Source organism: Panthera leo, chromosome C1, assembly GCF_018350215.1.
Source record: "Panthera leo isolate Ple1 chromosome C1, P.leo_Ple1_pat1.1, whole genome shotgun sequence".
Taxonomy (NCBI): domain Eukaryota; kingdom Metazoa; phylum Chordata; class Mammalia; order Carnivora; family Felidae; genus Panthera; species Panthera leo.
Window position 1 is genome coordinate 206,779,687 of NC_056686.1, and position 17,196 is coordinate 206,796,882.

The window sequence follows — 17,196 nt, forward strand, 5'->3', positions numbered from 1 at the left end:
ACGCATCGAGCGGGTGTTGACTTGCTGATGGGATTCCTTTGGGTTTGCAGCAAAATTTCTTACGAGCGGTTGCCTATTTGCTCAGGTCTGGGTTTCCTACCTAACATAGGTAACAAGCCGTGGCAAAGGTCACAGAATCCTAGAATGACACTGGCGGCAAGACCCTCAAATCTATCCCTCCAGTGCCCTCTTTGACAGATGAGAAATCTGAGGCGTAACTTGGTGGAGGGATTGCCATGATCTGGAATCCCGTTCATTTCACTGCCTTCTATTTAATAAATACAAATCGAGCTGAGGAGAGGGGATGACAATACCGATATATATGAAACTCATGTTAAAAAAGTCGACAGACTAAGAACAAATTCCGTATTATCAACATTGCGCGGGCGATAACCATAAATAAAAGTAGTAGTTTCTCAGATAACGTGGAATTCCATCATTCTCAGCCCAGGTTCCAGCTGATTGATAGAGTCATACTGCAGAGAAATCTTTTGACTAGAAAACCAGCTCACTCTGTCTTTGGGCGAAGGAATGTTCTGCGTATTTGATGGATGGTTTGGAAACAGTTTAGCTAAAGCAACACTTGGGGGAAGCCTCGTTTATTGACTTCATGGACATGGAGCTGATTTCTTTTTTCACTCGTTCAGAGAGAAGCAGAGTGGCACGGACATCTAAAAAGTTCCTGGGGCGCCTGGGTGGCTCGGTTAGGCGCCGACGTTTGATTTCCGCTCAGGTCATGATCTCTTGGTGTGTGGGACTGAGCGCTGCGTCAGGCTCTGTGCTGACAACACAGAGCCTGCTTGGGATTTTCTCTCTCCTTCTCTCTCTTCCCCTCTCTTGTTCGTGTGGGCGCACATTCTCTCTCTCAAAAATATATACACGAACTTAAAAAAAAAAAGTTGTTCCTGATCTTCAGAGCACAGACATTTGATTTGACCATTAATTTCACATTGCACACCCTGAAGTCATTTTCAATATACATTATTTAGATGTTTATTAACGGTGTTTTTATTTAAGTTATGTTTTATTTTTATTATGGATGTGTATATGTAGATATAGTAAAATTATATATAATCTTTTTTCTACCGAGAGAAGGATGATACCACAGTCTAAAGAGAAACAACCATGCCAGAAATGTGAGGTTCTAGAATGTTTCAACAATGCTGTTATTCATGAACAAAAGTGATGCTACCAGCTCACCCCATCAGCATGATGTAAGGTATGAGTTGGGTTTTTTTTGTGTAATCAATGACATTTCCCAGATCATAAAATTTCACTGTAGAAAATTTGGAAAATAAGAGGGTGAAGAAGAAAATAATTTGCTCATAATTCTACCACTCAGAGATGAGCGCTTTGGAGTTTGGTTATCCTTTGTGATGTTTCTTGTGCATATTTTTTTTTTAATAACAAAATGGGATTATATGCTCTATTTTGGTTTTTTTTTTATGCTTATTTATTTTTGAGAGAGTGAGAGGAGAGAGACAGAGCACAAGCCAGGAGGGGCAGAGAGAGAGGGAGACAGAATCCAAAGCAGGTTCCAGTCTCTGAGTTGTCAGCACAGAGCCCGACGTGGGGCCTGAACTCGCAAACCACGAGATCGTGACCGGAGTTGGAGTCAGACACTTAACCAACTCAGCCACCTAGGTACCCCATTTTGTAACATTTAATATATCATGTGTATATTCTCATGTCATGAAGTATTCTGCAAAAACTCTAAAATCCATATGCCCCTCCATTTATTAAAGCAATCCTCAATTGTTGGATGTAAAAGCTGTGCTTTGCTTTTTAGAATAACATCATGATGAGTGTCTTTGAATATTTTTTGCATTGTTTGATTGTTTCCTCAGGATAAATTCCTAGATGTGTAGTTACTGGGTTGAAGAGTCTGGGAATTTTCCCAGTATTGGTATGGGGTTCCCTGAACCCATGAAAATGGTAGGAACTTTTTTTTTTAATTTTTAATTTTTTTAAGACAGCGAGAGAGTGTGTGAGTGGGAGGGAAGGGCAGAGGGGGAGAGAGAGAGAGAGAGAGAGAGAGAGAGAGAGAGAGATTCCTAAGTAGGCCCCATGGTCAGTGCAGAGCATTTATGGCATTTACAAGGAGATCGGGCACACTACTAGCCTTGGGAGAACTTTGAGAACAATAACCCTTTGCACCAGAAACCCTGAATGTATATAAATACTGTGTAGAGAAGAGATCTAGATTTCCTTTTTGCATGTGTGTGGCCCAAATAAACCATGCATATGTTTCTAACAATAGTCTTGGGCTTAAAAACATCTAAATTACCCACAGAATAAATAGCAAATACCATATGTGGGAAATCATCTTTGATCTGGGTGGTGCCCTAGGTTCTTTATATATCTTTTTCTTGCTCAAAACAGCTTTTTCCCCTTCAGTATTATTTAACAGATGAGGAAATGGAGCCTCAGAGAAAGGACGTTCCTCACATCTGACATTATATGAAAAGCTAGATCTATTCACTATCATCCTCCCCTGTAGTTCTGAATGTGGGGCTCATTTCACACATCAAGTGATTTTTGTGCATTCCTGCCACTATTTCAACCATTAATCCACTCATTCATTCCACACGTACTGAGCAAATAACGGAAGACAGTAGGGATAGACAAATGACCAAACAGCTCGTATCTCTGATGGTTTTGGAGGAGGGCATGGAAATACACAGTGCAGTGCCTTGTGGTGGGCATGAGTAAGAAGGCTGGTGAGCTCTTCCAGAGTATCTGACCTCAGCAGTGGGGCCAGTGACCTTGAAGTCTATACCCTGATTTTCAATTATTTCTCTCATATTCTCTTATAGTCAAATTCACTCCCACATGTGTTCACACACTGTTGAGTATCATCACATCCTACAACTCATTCAAGTTTTTGTCTGTTTGTTTTGTTGCTTTTTCTTTTCTTTAGACTTTATTTTTATTTTTTATTTTTTCCTTCCTTTTTAAAAATTGAAATGTTAGGAGTAGAATTCAGTGATTCGCCACTTACACATAACACCCAGTGCTCATCACGTCACGTGCCCTCCTTAATACCCATCAACCATCTATCCCAACCCCCAGCCACCTCCCTCTGTCAACCCATAGTTTGTTCTCTATCATTAAGAGTATCTTGTGGTTTGTTTTCCTCTCTTCTCTATTTGCCCCCCCCATATATTTGTCTATTTTGTTTCTTAAATTCCACATATGAATGAAATCATATGGTATTTGTCGTTCCCTGATTGACTTATTTCACTTAGCATAAACCTTCTATCTCCATCCATCTCATTGCAAATGGCAAGATTTCATTCTTTTTGATGGCTGAGTAATATTCCATTGTATATATATACCACATCTTTTTTATCCATTCAAGTGTTGATGGACATTTGGGCTCTCTCCATGGTTTGGCTCTTGTTGATAGTGTTGGTATAAACATTGGGGTGCATGTGCCCCTTCAAATCTGTATTTTTGTATCCTTTGGGTAAATACCTAATAGTGTGATTGCTGGCTTATAGTTCTATTTCTAGTTTCTTGAAGAACCTCCACACAGTTCTCATTCAGATTTGAATGTTCTCAAAAAGGTGATGTGTAATTTACAAATAGCCAAATGGTTTTTGTTTATGCTAGAAACAAAAATATGCACGCTGTTTCATTATAAATATCATGAGTCAATAAATCACTTGAAGAGCTCATAGATTGTAAAATATCCTTAGATTATATACTGGGAACCTGTCATTCAAAAACTATTTACTGGGGGCACCTGGGTGGCTCAGTTGGTTAAGCGTCAAGACTCTTGATTTTTGGCTCAGGTCATGATCTCATGGTTTGTGAGATCAAGCCCGTTGAAGGGCCCTGCACTGACACTGTGGAGTCTGCTTGGGATTGTCTCTCTCCATCTCTCTCTGCCCCTCCCCTGCTCTCTCTCTCTCTCTCTCCAAATAGGTAAATAAACTTAAAAAAACTATTTACTAAATATCCGCTATACGTAAGACACTATACTAGTTGGAGTAGAAGTAATAATAATGATGTAAAATGATTCCTGTCACCAGGGAAGTAAAAAAAAAAATGCCCAACAGTGGGACAGTGTGGCTGAAGGAGATCAGAGGGGTCGGCTTGCAGGAACAGTGACGGAGGGACAGTAGGGTGTGGGCTGTTTCTTGCTTCCTCGCCTATGCCTGGGGATATCGAGTACGGTTCTTCTGGGCTGAGCAGGGTATGTTATCAGAGCCAGAGAACCTTCTAGATTGAGGGGCTGGGTCACACTGCCAGGTAAGCCACCAAAAAGTGATACCTGAGAGCGAGGGATTTAGAATGGAGAGTGGAAGAGGGGGCAGGCGACTGGGGCTGCAGTTCATCCCACCAAGCTCCCTCTTCTGTCCCAGCAAGAGAGACTCATGTGACCTGTAGGGGAATGGCTCCCTGAACTTGGGTCTTCCGAGAGCCACTTCCCCGAGGCACAGGAGGCGTTACTGTGGCAGCTAGGTTGATGCATGACTAGGGCGCTTGATATCCCTGCCCCTCTGGGCTCTGTAGGGTTAGAGTCCCTGATCCTCGAAGTGGGGTGCTCTCTTTCCAGGCAATGTGGCAAGGGTTCCGTTGAATTAAAGGCCATTGCTGCTGCCTGGCACTTGGAACCCCTTTTGTTCAGTGGTCGGCAGCCGAGAAGAGTCCACATGAGAGCAGGGTAACTGACCTTGATCTGCAGAGGGCCCAGGGCTGCTGTGAAAAGAGGGGGTCAGGGAGGAAAACATATGGACTCAGGTTATCACTTGGGTACTTTGGGTACTTCCTTGTTTTCAGGATCCCCTCTGCGCCCCCGTACTGTATTTCCTAAAAGTTCTCCCCATGATTCTGGGGGCAGATAGGGTTGAAAATACTGAGTGAATCTCTTCCCTCATTCTGTTTCCTTTCTGAGATAACTCGTTGTATACACAGTAGATAGATAATGGATGCTATTATTCATCAACAGGAGAGAGTCAACATACACCTTAGACAATAAAAACTCCCAAGTGCTTTATTTCATCTGGAGAATAACAGAACATATAAAAAAACATGATAAGTAAAAGTCAAGGAAAAAGGTAATTTTTCATCTTCCTATACCTCAGACTTGTACTTTTCCCCCTTTTTCTTCTTATACTTGCATTTAACAAAATAGCTACTGTTTTCTTTGTTATGATAAACTTCCCTGAACATTCTTTTCTTCTGAAAATTATTTATGTTCTACTTTTTTAGATATGAACTGTCTCTTCTGGGATTAAAAAGAATAGCTCTACTGAGATTGATTCTTTCCCCGTGAGACATTTCTATACATCATGTCAACAGTCATTTCTCACAAAGGTTCTGTATTTTGTTTTCCTCTTTTCAGAGAGAAGGCTCACATATTATTTTCTTCTTTCCTTAACTGTACCCTCACATTGGGTCCTTGGCTTGTGGAGTAAGATCTTTCTAGAGCGAGGAAATTCAAGCAGAAGCCTCTGAAACTACATCTCTATCCCTGGACAAGAGAGTACACAAAAACAGTATTGTATCAAAGGGTCCTAGAGGGATTAATGCCACCCTTCAGGATATAAAGGATGCCGGATTGGTGTTCCTTACCATATCTCCATTTAATTCACCAGTATATGCCCCAACGAAAGTTGAGCAAGCAAGATAAGATATCTTTGCTAGAACAGATTAATACAACCTGGGATATATGGTATATGGCCATTGATTTGGCAAACACATTCTTTTGGAACCAAATGGAAAAGAAGATGAGAAACAATTTTCATTCACACGGGAGGGATAAGAATATACGTTTATAGTTTTACCCCAGGGCAATGCCAACCGTCTTATCGTCTGTGATGATATAGTCAGAAGAAATCTGCCTTTCCTTGGGGTCTGTTAGCTGAATAAAGCCCTTCGTTCTCCAGATGTCCATGGCCTAATCCTGGAACCTGTGGATATGTTATAGTAGATGGCAAAGGGACTTCACCAGTGTGATGAAGTTAAAGATATGAGATGGGAAAATTATCCTGGAGTATTTGGGTGGGAGGGCAAAGTAATCACAGTAGTCTTATAAGGGCAGGAGGGAGGCAGGAGAGTCAGAGTCAGAGAAGGCAAGGTGATGAGAGAAGCACAGGAGGGAGGGAAGGAGCGAGGGAGGAAGGAAGTAGGAGAGATGGAGGAAGACATAGATTTGAAGATGCTACTCTGCTGGCCACAAAGAGAGCTAGAGGTCACGTGCCAAGGAATGCAGCAGAAACTGGAAAAGTCAAGGGTGGGGACTCTCCCCTTGAGCCTCCAGAGGCGACACAGCCCTTTTAGGACATCCGACCTCCCAAACCGTAACATTTGTGCCATTTTAAGCCACTCAATTTGTTATGGCAACAATGGGAAACGAATAAGGATTTCCCAGGGTGATGGTAGGAAGTAGGGTGGTTTCAGGGGTCGCTAAATTTAGCGGGATAATGACATCGTCAAGGTCCTAAATTCTTTTTTTTTTATTAAAAATTTTTAAAAAATATTTATTTTTAAGAGAGAGAGAGAGAGCGCGAGAGCGCGCGTGCGAGTGGAGGAGGGCCAGAGAGAGAAGGAGACAACATGATCTGAAGCAGGCTCCAGCCCTGAGCTGTCAGCACAGACACAGCCTGACAAGGGGCTCGAACCCACGAATCGCAAGATCACGACCTGAGAGCGGAAGTCAGACGCTCAACAGACTGAGCCACCCAGGCGCCCCATCAAGGTCTTAAATTCTTTATAAAATTTCTCTTTGACATCCTCAGTGTGGTTTCAGCGTTTGACTTCAGGCTAATCTCTTCATGGCGACAAGATTGCTGTTTTGGTTCCAAGCGCCCCTCTCACACCTCACTCTTCAGTGAAGAAGGGAGAATGATCTTTGTGTTTATTTTTTAGTGGTAATGAACACCTTCTCACACCAGCAGAATAGCTTTCGACCTGTATGTCCGCCGTTCTTTGTATTGACCTTCAAGTCAGCGGAGCTAAAGGAAACATCGCAAGGAATTGTGTGGATCCTGAGATATGATGTCGAGTAGGTAAGTGACCTTCGAGTCTCTGAATGCTCTTGTCATGTTTGATAAGGATGAGAGTTGGCATTCAGGGCACTCTGTCCCCGGTGAAGCATTTGTTGAGATGTGCGTTATTGAATATTTGGAGACACAGTGAATAAAGCGTCGTGCAGGGTGTCCTAGGATACCAAACAAAATTTAATTCAGTCGAAGTGCGTATCAGTGAGTGGCTGTGGAAGTGCCCATTACCTTAAAAGCTCGGAATCTTCTTTTGAAAGCGCTGAAGGCAAGCTTCTTTTTCAAACGACCAAAAGGTACTAATTTGCCTCTAACGAAGACTTTCTCACCGTGATTGTTGCTCCATAAATAGATTTCATTGACCTTATTCCATTTAGGAGCTTATTCAGTTAATTACACCCCGTTTTGTTCCGAGGTCCCGCTGAGCAGCGAGATGGCGCGGTTCTCTGACACATACATGGGCGTCTTTGTAGAAACTTGGGTGAAAAGCTTCACCAGGGTGGTGGTAACCTCATCAAGGCTCCTCTGCAGCTCAGCTCGGCAGCTCTGTAAACCATCCCTGCGCAGGGGCGCGGGGTGGGGGGGTGGGGGGGAAGGGGGCGGGGCGCTGCAGGGGTGGGTCCCTTGTGGAAGGAACGCAACTGATGTGAAATAGCTCAGAGTTAATTGAAACCTTTTGAAGTTGCCCCAGGGTTCACACAAGAAAGGAACTCTTTAAGGATGCATGCAACAAGTAGATTTCAAAAGCCATGGCGTTTCTTCTGGGGGAGAACGCTGGGATCCTGTTCAGTCCTACTGCATACATCCTCTGCGGCCACGGAACAGAGACAGAAGGGCAGAGTTCATCAAGGACAAAAGTGAGGTGCGGTGGAAAAGGTACTGGCCCATGACTTGGGAGACGTGGTTTCCAGGTGTGGCCTGCCCCTAGCTCCCGGTGCAGGGCAGGGAGTGGCAATGAACCTCTGCCTAACTTTTCCACGCAGGCAAAAGGCCATGCCTGATACATACGGCCTATTACCACTACTATGACTGTTTGAACACTGCGTGCTTCTTGGATGCTAGGTACTGTAGTAGGTGCCGTGCATAATTTAGCTCATGGAATCTTCACCTGCCAGAGAAGGTCAGTATATCTCTGTTTTTCCAGATGAGGGAACTGAAGCTTAAAGAGGCCCGGGGACGTTGCCTGAGATCATAGGGGTGTGCAGGAGCTAGAGCTCAGGGCTGTCTGATTTCCAGGCTGGAGCACTTCCTTCATCAAGGTCTCTGACGGGCAGGGTTGGTCCTAGCAACCCCTCGCCTTTACGCCTGTGATTCTCAACCTTGCTGGTGCACTAGAATTGCTGGGGGAGAGTAGATTCAAAACTCTGAAAAGGAAGATGGCGGCGTGGGAGGACGCTCGGCTCACCGCGCGTCCTGCCGATCACTTAGATTCCACCTACACCTGCCTAAAGAACCCAGAAAACCGCTAGAGGATTAGCAGAACGGAGTCTCCGGAGCCAAGCGCAGACGAGAGGCCCACGGAAGAGGGTAGGAAGGGCGGCGAGGCGGTGCGCGCTCCACGGACTGGCGGGAGGGAGCCGGGGCGGAGGGGCGGCTCGCCGGCCAAGCGGAGCCCCCGAGTCTGGCTGGCAAAAGCGGAGGGGCCGGACGGACTGTGTTCCGACAGCAAGCGCGACTTAGCGTCTGGGAGGTCATAAGTTAACAGCTCTGCTCGGAAAGCGGGAAGGCTGGAGGACAAAGGGAGGGAGAGCTGCTGAGCCCCCGGACGGCAGAGCTCAGCTTGGCGGGGAACAAAGGCGCCAGCGCCATCTCCCCCGCCCATCCCCCAGCCAAAATCCCAAAGGGAACCAGTTCCTGCCAGGGAACTTGCTCGCTCCGCGCAAACACCCAACTCTGTGCTTCTGCGGAGCCAAACCTCAGGCAGCGGATCTGACTCCCTCCCGCTGCCACAGGGCTCCTCCTGAAGTGGATCACCTAAGGAGAAGCGAGCTAAGCCTGCCCCTCCACCCCCCGTGCACCTTGCCTACCCACCCCAGCTAATACGCCAGATCCCCAGCAACACAAGCCTGGAAGTGTGCAAGTAGCCCAGACGGGACACGCCACCCCACAGTGAATCCCGCCCCTAGGAGAGGGGAAGAGAAGGCACACACCAGTCTGACTGTGGCCCCAGCAGTGGGCTGGGGGCAGACGTCAGGTCTGACTGTGACTCTGCCCACCAACTCCAGTTATACACCACAGCACAGGGGAAGTGCCCCCAGGTCCTCACCACTCCAGGGACTCTCCAAAATGACCAAACGGAAGAATTCCCCCCAGAAGAATCTCTAGGAAATAACAACAGCTAATGAACTGATCAAAAAGGATTGAAATAATATAACAGAAAGTGAATTTAGAATAATAGTCATAAAATTAATCGCTGGGCTTGAAAACAGTATAGAGGACAGCAGAGAATCTCTTGCCACAGAGATCAAGGGACTAAGGAACAGTCACGAGGAGCTGAAAAACGCTTTAAACGAAATGCGAAACAAAATGGAAATGACGACGGCTCGGATTGAAGAGGCAGAGGAGAGAATAGGTGAACTAGAAGATAAAGTTATGGAAAAAGAGGAAGCTGAGAGAAAGAGAGATAAAAAAATCCAGGAGTATGAGGGGAAAATTAGAGAACTAAGTGATACACTAAAAAGAAATAATATACGCATAATTGGTATCCCAGAGGAGGAAGAGAGAGGGAAAGGTGCTGAAGGGGTACTTGAAGAAATTATAGCTGAGAACTTCCCTGAACTGGGGAAGGAAAAAGGCATTGAAATCCAAGAGGCACAGAGAACTCCCTTCAGACGTAACTTGAATCGATCTTCTGCACGACATATCATAGGGAAACTGGCAAAATACAAGGATAAAGAGAAAATTCTGAAAGCAGCAAGGGATAAACGTGCCCTCACATATAAAGGGAGACCTATAAGACTCGTGACTGATCTCTCCTTTGAAACTTGGCAGGCCAGAAAGGCTTGGCACGATATCTTCAGTGTGCTAAACAGAAAAAATATGCAGCCGAGAATCCTTTATCCAGCAAGTCTGTCATTTAGAATAGAAGGAGAGATAAAGGTCTTCCCAAACAAACAAAAACTGAAGGAATTCATCACCACTAAACCAGCCCTACAAGAGATCCTAAGGGGGATCCTGTGAGACAAAGTACCAGAGACATCGCTACAAGCATAAAACATACAGACATCACAATGACTCTAAACCCGTATCTTTCTATAATAACACTGAATGTAAATGGATTAAATGCGCCAACCAAAAGACATAGGGTATCAGAATGGATAAAAAAACAAGACCCATCTATTTGCTGTCTACAAGAGACTCATTTTAGATCTGAGGACACCTTTAGATTGAGAGTGAGGGGATGGAGAACTATTTATCATGCTCCTGGAAGCCAAAAGAAAGCTGGAGTAGCCATACTTATATCAGACAAACTAGACTTTAAATTAAAGGCTGTAACAAGAGATGAAGAAGGGCATTATATAATAATTACAGGGTCTATCCATCAAGAAGAGCTAACAATTATAAATGTCTATGCGCCGAATACCGGAGCCCCCAGATATATAAAACAATTACTCATAAACATAAGCAACCTTATTGATAAGAATGTGGTCATTGTAAGGGACTTTAACACCCCACTTACAGAAATGGATAGATCATCTAGACACACAGTCAATAAAGAAACAAGGGCCCTGAATGATACATTGGATCAGATGGGCTTGACAGATATATTTAGAACTCTGCATCCCAAAGCAACAGAATATACTTTCTTCTCGAGTGCACATGGAACATTCTCCAAGGTAGATCATATACTGGGTCACAAAACAGCCCTTCATAAGTTTACAAGAATTGAAATTATACCATGCATACTTTCAGACCACAATGCTATGAAGCACGAAATCAACCACAGGAAAAAGTCTGGAAAACCTCCAAAAGCCTGGAGGTTAAAAAACACCCTACTAACGAATGAGTGGGTCAACCAGGCAATTAGAGAAGAAATTAAAAAATATATGGAAACAAACGAAAATGAAAATGCAACAATCCAAATGCTTTGGGACGCAGCGAAGGCAGTCCTGAGAGGAAAATACATTGCAATCCAGGCCTATCTCAAGAAACAAGAAAAATCCCAAATACAAAATCTAACAGCACACCTAAAGGAAATAGAAGCAGAACAGCAAAGGCAGCCTAAACCCAGCAGAAGAAGAGAAATAATAAAGATCAGAGCAGAAATAAACAATATAGAATCTAAAAAAACTGTAGAGCAGATCAACGAAACCAAGAGTTGGTTTTTTGAAAAAATAAACAAAATTGACAAACCTCTAGCCAGGCTTCTCAAAAAGAAAAGGGAGATGACCCAAATAGATAAAATCATGAATGAAAATGGAATTATTACAACCAATCCCTCAGAGATACAAACAATTATCAGGGAATACTATGAAAAATTATATGCCAACAAATTGGACAACCTGGAAGAAATGGACAAATTTCTAAACACCCACACTCTTCCAAAACTCAATCAGGAGGAAATAGAAAGCTTGAACAGACCCATAACCAGCGAAGAAATTGAATCGGTTATCAAAAATCTCCCAACAAATAAGAGTCCAGGACCAGATGGCTTCCCAGGGGAGTTCTACCAGACGTTTAAAGCAGAGACAATACCTATCCTTCTCAAGCTATTCCAAGAAATAGAAAGGGAAGGAAAACCTCCAGGCTCATTCTATGAAGCCAGTATTACTTTGATTCCTAAACCAGACAGAGACCCAGTAAAAAAAGTGAACTACAGGCCAATATCCCTGATGAATATGGATGCAAAAATTCTCAATAAGATACTAGCAAATCGAATTCAACGGCATATAAAAAGAATTATTCACCATGATCAAGTGGGATTCATTCCTGGGATGCAGGGCTGGTTCAACATTCGCAAATCAATCAACGTGATACATCACATTAACAAAAAAAAAAGAGAAGAACCATATGATCCTGTCAATCGATGCAGAAAAGGCCTTTGACAGAATCCAGCACCCTTTCTTAATAAAAACCCTTGAGAAAGTCGGGATAGAAGGAACATACTTAAAGATCATAAAAGCCATTTATGAAAAGCCCACAGCTAACATCATCCTCAACGGGGAAAAACTGAGAGCTTTTTCCCTGAGATCAGGAACATGACAGGGATGCCCACTCTCACCGCTGTTGTTTAACATAGTGCTGGAAGTTCTACCATCAGCAATCAGACAACAAAAGGAAATCAAAGGCATCAAAATTGGCAAAGATGAAGTCAAGCTTTCGCTTTTTGCAGATGACATGATATTATACATGGAAAATCCGATAGACTCCACCAAAAGTCTGCTAGAACTGATACATGAATTCAGCAAAGTTGCAGGATACAAAATCAATGTACAGAAATCAGTTGCATTCTTATATACTAACAATGAAGCGACAGAAAGACAAATAAAGAAACTGATCCCATTCACAATTGCACCAAGAAGCATAAAATACCTAGGAATAAATCTAACCAAAGATGTAAAAGATCTGTATGCTGAAAACTATAGAAAACTTATGAAGGTAATTGAAGAAGATATAAAGAAATGGAAAGACATTCCCTGCTCATGGATTGGAAGGATAAATATTGTCAAAATGTCAATACTACCCAAAGCTATCTACACATTCAATGCAATCCCAATCAAAATTGCACCAGTATTCTTCTCGAAACTAGAACAAGCAATCCTAAAATTCATATGGAACCACAAAAGGCCCCGAATAGCCAAAGTAATTTTGAAGAAGAAGACCAAAGCAGGAGGCATCACAATCCCAGACTTTAGCCTCTACTACAAAGCTGTAATCATCAAGATAGCATGGTATTGGCACAAAAACAGACACATAGACCAATGGAATAGAATAGAAACCCCAGAACTAGACCCACAAACATATGGCCAACTCATCTTTGACAAAGCAGGAAGGAACATCCAATAGAAAAAAGACAGTCTCTTTAACAAATGGTGCTGGGAGAACTGGACAGCAACATGCAGAAGGTTGAAACTAGACCACTTTCTCACACCGTTCACAAAAATAAACTCAAAATGGATAAAGGACCTGAATGTGAGACAGGAAACCATCAAAACCTTAGAGGAGAAAGCAGGAAAAGACCTCTCTGACCTCAGCCGTAGCAATCTCTTACTCGACACATCCCCAAAGGCAAGGGAATTAAAAGCAAAAGTGAATTACTGGGACTTTATGAAGATAAAAAGCTTCTGCACAGCAAAGGAAACAACCAACAAAACTAAAAGGCAACCAACGGAATGGGAAAAGATATTTGCAAATGACATATCGGACAAAGGGCTAGTATCCAAAATCTATAAAGAGCTCACCAAACTCCACACCCGAAAAACAAATAACCCAGTGAAGAAATGGGCAGAAAACATGAATAGACACTTCTCTAAAGAAGACATCTGGGTGACCAACAGGCACATGAAAAGATGTTCAACGTCGCTCCTTATCAGGGAAATACAAATCAAAACCACACTCAGATATGACCTCACGCCAGTCAGAGTGGCCAAAATGAACAAATCAGGAGACTATAGATGCTGGAGAGGATGTGGAGGAACGGGAACCCTCTTGCACTGTTGGTGGGAATGCAAATTGGTGCAGCCGCTCTGGAAAGCAGTGTGGAGGTTCCTCAGAAAATTAAAAATAGACCTACCCTATGACCCAGCAATAGCACTGCTAGGAATTTACCCAAGGGATACAGGAGTACTGATGCATAGGGGCACTTGTACCCCAATGTTTATAGCAGCACTCTCAACAATAGCCAAATTATGGAAAGAGCCTAAATGTCCATCAACTGATGAATGGATAAAGAAATTGTGGTTTATATACACAATGGAATACTACGTGGCAATGAGAAAGAATGAAATATGGCCTTTTGTAGCAACGTGGATGGAATTGGAGAGTGTGATGCTAAGTGAAATAAGCCATACAGAGAAAGACAGATACCATATGTTTTCACTCTTATGTGGATCCTGAGAAACTTAACAGAAACCCATGGGGGAGGGGAAGGGAAAAAAAAAAAAAAAGAGGTTAGAGTGGGTGAGAGCCAAAGCATAAGAGACTGTTAAAAAGTGAGAACAAACTGAGGGTTGATGGGGGGGGGGGGGGGTGGGAGGGAGGGTAGGGTGGGTGATGGGTATTGAGGAGGGCACCTTTTGGGATGAGCACTGGGTGTTGTATGGAAACCAATTTGACAATAAATTTCATATATTAAAAAAAAAAAAAAAAAAAAAAAAGAATTGCTGGGAGAGCCGAAAAGAATACAGACGCCCAGCTTTGTCCCCAGGGATGTTGGCTTAATTGGTTCAGGGGGCAGCCTCAGCAGTGGGATTTTCAATGCTTCCTGGTTTATTTTATTTTGCAGCCAGGATGGAGAACTGTTGCTTTACGTGAAATCTCAAGAACTGGGGAGAGAAGGCTGGGAAGACCGTGAGGCACTTTCCGATTTTGGAGCTCCAGTTTTCTGAGAGCTGGCTTTTCTTGGAATGGCCTCTTGAGGGGCTTCTATAAATGTTCGATGCCTGCCGCTGAGACTAGCTTCCTAGCAGCTCTAGAAATGGAAAACATTTGAAGGGGGAAAGAAGTAAATTTGGGGGAGGAACACTTAAATGGGTTGGTTACGGGCAGCATTGATGCCGGAGGGAGTTTCAGTTTTAAGAGCAGAAGTATCTTGTGTATGATGATGTGATGGCTAGTTTCCATACAATCTATGAACCATCACCAAAGGCAAGGGCAGTGATGAAAGAGGCCACAGTTACTGTGGACCATATAAAATCACCCACATAATAGACGAGATCATGTAGTAGGAAGGGTGTAATTGGCTCACTTCTCGGACACCCATTTAACTGTTACACGTGACCATGGGCCATTCAGCAAATTACTTTTTCGAGGGCGCTGCATAGCGTCGCAAGTGGGCCAAAGAGTTATTTATAGTAAAACCTTGGTTTGCGAGCATAATTTGTTCCAGAAACATGCTTGTAATCCAGAGGACTCATATATCAAAGCGAGTTTCAAGAACCGTCGGCTCACTTGTGATCACGTGACATTTCGCGTCACCTACTACTTGTACTGCAAGCCATCGCTCGCTTATCAAATTAAAATTTATTAGAAGGGTTTGCTTGTCGAAATAATATAAAAACAGGGAGGGGGACAAAAACGTAAGAGACTCTTAAATATGGAGAAGAAACAGAAGGTTGCTGGAGGGGTTGAGGGAGGGGGAATGGGCTAAATGGGGAAGGGACATTAAGGAATCTACCCCTGGAATCATTGTTGCACTAGATGCTAACTAACTTGGATGTAAATTAAAAAAAAATAAATTAAATAAAAATTAAAAAAAAGAAACGTTTGCTCGTCCTCTGGGACACTCGCAGAGTAAGTGACTCGCAATCTAAGGTTTTACTGTATTTACTTCTGAGCTATTTGTCCGCTCTCCTGTTCTTCAATGCTGAATGTTTTTCTTGTTTTAAAGACTGGGATTTGTTCAACAACATGGTATTTCAAGAATCTTCTGGGTGTTTTAGAGAGTGAAATTTTCTCCTACTTGGAAAATCTGGCTTGCACCCTCGTCTTTCCATCAGAAGTGAGTTCCTGGTCCGAAGTAACCCATTGTGAGTTAAAAATCCTCAAAGCTAAGGGGGAAAGGAAAGGAGAAGGGTATGGGCTTAGGAATCAATGTTGGATGGAATTGGGGACAATTTTCATGAATGAATGAAATTATGACTGATAATTGTGTTCCCTAAAGAAGAGGGATGTTGTGTTTCTTGGGACGCTTTTAACAAAGAGGGGATATATAGGTGGTCTTCATAAATTGGTATTGAGCAGAGAGTAGAATGAATTTTTTTTTTATCAGTGTTAACAATAGGCTTCTATTTGGTCCTCAGATTCAGACATCTCAAGTGTAAGAATTTTGAAGTGACTGCAGGAGGAGAAATCCTAGTGAAAGGAAAAAGAAAAAGGAGAAGCTTTTTCCAGAATGAAACCTGAGTGCTACAGAGAATTATCTTTTAGTAAAACCTGGCCGGGAACACGTTTAATCTGTGTCTCAGTTCAGGGTGAATTGTGCGTCAAGTTCAACTTTCAGTGTAGTTTTAATAACATCAGACTGTTACGTATGTATGTACGAGACTGGATAAATTCAGTCTTTCTCTGCTCAGCTTTTAGAAAACTAATTGTGAGCAGGTTATAGTAGTCATGAAATATTTTGACTGCCTCTTGGCACTACAGGCAGAAATCAAAGGCAGAAATCAAAGAACGAAAGCTACAATAGGTCTTTTATTCATTCCTGTATGAGAATGAGTATTCTCCCCCTATGCACATGCTATCTCAAACACAGCTGGAATGAAGGAATATTTCCCTGCATCAACATTTAAAAATTAAGTGTTGTGGCAGGCGGCAGAACTCGGTCTCTTAAGGAACGACTATCACTGAATGTTATTTGCTGATTACTGTAGCCACAAACGTCTCTCCCAGACTGTTTAAGTTGTATGGATGGTGTTCTCCACCATCAGCAGGTACTGTTGTATTTTGCTTTTTGTTGTTGTGGCAAAAACGTCAAGCTCATTGGTTGTACCTGCCAGGATTCTTAGAGATTTCTAAGATCTGTCTTCCACAGGATAAACTAGAATTTAGATCAAGGAATAAAATGAACTCCATGTTTCACACTGTCCCTGAACACAGCTATATTTCTGACTAAGGGTATTCTAGATTCCCAGCTTGGGAAGGAGAGGTAGCTCAGGAGATTGGGAGTAGACAGAACTGGGTGCTCGAAAAATTGCCGGGGCTTTCCATTTGATTCTGAAAACATTGTTTAAGGCTTCCTCTGTTTCAACATGCTTATTTGTTTCTTTAAAAGTTTTTTTTTTAATGATTATTTATTTTTGAGAGAGAGAGAGAGAGAGAGAGAGCGCGTGACAGAGTGTAAGTGGGGGAGGGGCAGAGAGCGAGAGAGACAGAATCCGAGGCAGGCTCCAGGATCTGAGCTGTCAGCACAGAGCCCGACGTGGGGCTCGAACCCACACACCGTGTGATCATGACCTGAGCTGAAGCCAGACACTTAACTGACTGAGCCACCCAAGTGCCCCTCGACATGCTTGCTTGTTGGAGGAGG

The 17,196-nt window shown here is 43.1% G+C and overlaps 1 long non-coding RNA gene across 4 annotated transcripts in view; it reads left to right on the forward strand.

The window, feature by feature from the left end:
* Positions 1 to 1,174: 1,174 nt before the first annotated feature.
* The window catches only part of LOC122228339, a 72,357-nt gene continuing 56,335 nt past the window's right edge, over positions 1,175 to 17,196 (forward strand). For 3 of the 4 annotated variants that reach the window (XR_006206528.1, XR_006206529.1, XR_006206530.1), the window contains exons 1-2: positions 6,950 to 7,019; positions 15,559 to 15,697. This is a non-coding gene — a long non-coding RNA (uncharacterized LOC122228339). Of the gene's footprint in view, positions 1,220 to 6,949; positions 7,020 to 15,558; positions 15,698 to 17,196 lie in introns of those variants that run through there. The other variant, XR_006206531.1, reaches the window with a different exon arrangement.